The sequence below is a fragment of the Chinchilla lanigera genome, unplaced genomic scaffold (assembly GCF_000276665.1).
Source record: "Chinchilla lanigera isolate Chin_1 unplaced genomic scaffold, ChiLan1.0 scaffold00027, whole genome shotgun sequence".
Lineage (NCBI taxonomy): Eukaryota > Metazoa > Chordata > Mammalia > Rodentia > Chinchillidae > Chinchilla > Chinchilla lanigera.
The window spans coordinates 6,589,239-6,593,105 of record NW_004955428.1 but is presented as its reverse complement, the minus strand read 5'-3'; the positions used below and the strand labels follow the sequence as shown (position 1 = coordinate 6,593,105).

General features: G+C 39.8%; 1 pseudogene; it reads left to right on the top strand.

The window, feature by feature from the left end:
* LOC102013317 overlaps window positions 1-2,054 on the top strand; it is a 33,185-nt pseudogene extending 31,131 nt beyond the window's left edge.
* The last annotated feature ends 1,813 nt before the right edge of the window (window positions 2,055-3,867 follow it).

Here is a 3,867-nt window from a genome sequence, read left to right as displayed (position 1 = left end):
TTTTTTTTTTTTTTTGGTTTTTCTCCGGTACCGGGAATCGAACTCATGACCTTGCGCTTGCCAGGCAGGCGCTGTGCCGCTGAGCTAAATCCCCAACCCCTTAGCTCATACTTTTAATTTGACAATGAAATGAATCCCTAAGAAAATAATGCAATTTAAATATACCTGTGTTAGATGTATGTAATAAATACGTAAATGTCTATATTCATCTTATAAACAGACACACATTAATCCCTGGAAATGGGCAAAGAGACAATTCACTGGTGGTGGTGTTCCTGTATCAGTCAGGGGCAGAGCAGATGACAGTCTTTTGTTCATCCTAGCTTGATGCCTGGATTGGTGGCCAAAGCTGTTTCATGCCTGAGACAAATAAAATCCTAACCTTGGCCTCTGTTCTCTTCTTGGGTCTTGAAGGGGAATGAATCAAACACTGGACTTGCAGATGAGGAACAGATATGGTGATCATCCTGATGTTAACTTCAGCCACAAATAATGTAAGCACAGGACATGTGTCATGTTTTATGAGAAAGAAACTTAAAAGTTATTCAAGTTTTATTGTGAATCACTGTGTATTTAGGCAACAAATCAAACCCTGTCTATCCCTCTAGGTCAGTGAGAGCAAACCTTTTAGAGCTTTCAATGATTGAAACAGCCTGCTGTGGCACATGTGTCACAGGTTCACCACCAGTGCTGTATATGGAGTGGTCTCTTGTTGTTTTTGTTCTTTTTTTGTTTTGTTTTGTTTTGTTTTGTTTTGTTTTTGAGGTTGGGTCTAGGTGTGTAGCCCAGGCTGGCCTTGGGCTCCTCATCTATCCCAGGCTGGTCTCAAATTCATGGCAGTCCACCTGCCTCAGCTTCCTGGGTGCCATAATGCCTAGACCAACAGTGTGGTCTTAGGAGAGAATTACTGGCTCCTTTTGCTCTTGTTTCTTGCGCAAAATGGGTTTCATAATAGCGCATATTTCCAGGCTGTTGGAAACATACAAGGCATTGAGATTAAGATTCAGGACCTACCTGGGCACGGTGGTGCACACCTCTTGTTCTAGTGCTTGAGAAGTTGAGGGAGGAGGACGACTGGGTTTGATGCCATCCTGGGCTGTGTGTTGGGTTTGGGGCCAAACTGGACTGTAGGGTGAACTTGTATCAAAGGAAAAAATCAGGAATCTGGTGTGATCAGAGCTAGTAGATGAATATCTCTTTTTCTCTGGCTCTGGATATGAAAGGTGGTCATTGCATCAGGAGATTACATAAGTGCCTCATGTCATACCTGTACTAGAGGCATTATGTCATACCTATACTGAGGTACAGAAGGTACAGGTAGAAGCTTCCCATGTCACCAGGGGAACTTCTGGCTGCATGCTTGATAGGCTATAACAGAGAAACCTGTCTCCCAAATATATCAAGATATTCATGTTAGATGAAGCTGATAAAATGTTGAGCTATAGATTCATGGACCAGATTTATGACATATTCCAAAAACTCAACAACACCCAGGTGATTTTGTTGTCAGCTAGAATGCTTCCTGATGTGCTAGAGCCAAGATGTTCATGAGGGACCCCATTCAGATTCTTGTTAAGAAGGAAGAGTTGACCCCAGAGTGTATCTGTCAATTTTACACCAATGTGGACAGACAGGAATAGAAGCTGGACACATTGTGTGACTTGTCGGAAACCCTGGCCGTCACCTAGGCAGTCATCTTCATTAACACCCAAAAAGGTACATTGACTGGCTCACTGAGAAGATGCATCCAGATACTTCACTGTCTCTGCCATGAATGGAGATATGGACCAAAAGAAATGAGATGTGATCATGAGTGAGTTCCAGTCTGGCTCTAGCAGAGTACAGATTACCACTGTATTGCTGGCCACAGGCATTGATGTGCAGGGAAACAGGGAAAACTACATCCACCAAATGGGTCATGGTGGGGATTTGGGCTGTAAGGGTGTGGATATTAACATGGTGATGGAAGAAGATAAGATGACTCCTGGAAGCATGGAGGCTTGATACAACACCTCCACTAAAGAGATGCCCTCAATGTTGCTGACCTCATCTGAGAGGAGCTGTCCTGCTGCCTACCCCCAGCCGGAGTTCAGTCATTGGGGCTGAAGAGCAGGTGGAGGAGGGAAGGAAGAGAGTCAGGGGATGGACATTTTTCCTGTCAATTTTGTGTCTTTTCTTCTTTGAATAAATTTAATTTTTAGGGTAAAAAGGACACACATAAAGATATATGCATGTGTATGTTTGTATTTTAATTTGAGAACAATACATGAACAAAATGAGTGTGGTTGTTTTAGTACCAATTTTTCCCATTTTAGTGCTGATAAATCTCTTAACTAAGAATAACAAGAAGCATATACAGTCTGTGTATATATGTACATATATTGCAATTTTATATATATTTGCATATATATATATTTGTGATTTTATGTGTGGTCTAGGTTTTTCTCCCATCTTAATCCTACACTGCCTCTTGCTAACTGACTTTTTTTCCACTGCGAGTTCATTTTCCATTGAAGTCTTCCTAGCTTCTTTATTCTCTTTTACAAGTGAGTGATTTGTTGGACACTGCTCTTTGAGCATGCCAAATGTGATGCATGGATGAGCATCCAGGCTAGTTGTTTGTGACCAGTCTTCCTAATTGAAATGAGTGGGTACTCAGCTGAAGTAGGGTTGATCAGATCCTCACTTCTAAAAGTATAATGAAACCAGGAAAAGTGCCAGCCCTAGTAAATGATGACACTGTGAAATCACAGATCTTTATGATTCTGTGATGAAGAAAGAGAAGACAAATAAGTTTCTGGGGACAGAAAGGGAAGAATGAATCAGATGTGTAGAGGGAAGATCTAGTGGCCCTTGAGACAATCTACGTGTTTGTTCTTGGCTTTCTGGATTGCTTATGCCTCTTCTCCGTGAACTGGATTTTCTTCTTCAACTCATCTGGGTGGAAAATTTTGAAACTAAAAGTATTTTAGTAATGAAATAAAGTAACAGCAGCAATTTTCACATCCTAAAAACAGTTCAGATGTACGTATTTGTAGAGTTTTAGATATATTAACCTCGAAGTATCTCTCTAGAGATCCACGGTATTATAGAAAGAAATGTTTTCTCTGAAAAAAATCTGCTAAAATATGATTTTTCTTCATATTGCTAGGAGAAGGATTGTCTATATTTTCCTGTTTTTGTTAAGAAAGTCTTGACTCTGCAGTAGCTATAGGAATAACAGGACTTTCACTGAAAATACCTTTAGATTTCACTTACTTTGTTACAATTTCTAATGATTTCTATTCTTTTACGTGATCTCTAAGAACTATACATCTATCTTACTTTTTGAAGTTTTACAAATCTTTTGTCAGCCTGACACACTGACTTAAGAATAACTTACTTAAGACATTTTAAAAGACACACATTATATATTTATACTTAGGCTTATGCATTTATTAAGCTCTAACAAATCCTTCAAGATAACATTTCCATGAAGTGTAACAGAATATCTCATCTGAAACCATGTCACTTTAAAATAAGCATTACTTTGAGGTAAGGCTTTTGAAAACTAGGTGCAGGAAGGACACCGATTACTTTTGTTTCTTGAAACTAGAATCTAAACTTCCCTATGAGAGATGTCCTCTCTTTATCAAGAGGAAGCAACAGTCTTATCACCAGATACAGGAGCCTGAGTCTGAGTCACCCCTGAGACCCAAACCTTGTAAGCTGTCTTCCTCCTCACTTTTCTGTGCCTGTGACCTGAGCCCCAGCTACTTCACCTTGTCGCGATTTCACCATTTATAACTCTTTGATTCAGTATATAAGTGTTTGATTTTAATTGCTACTTTGGCTCTTGTATTTCCTATGAGAGCTCCCATATCATAT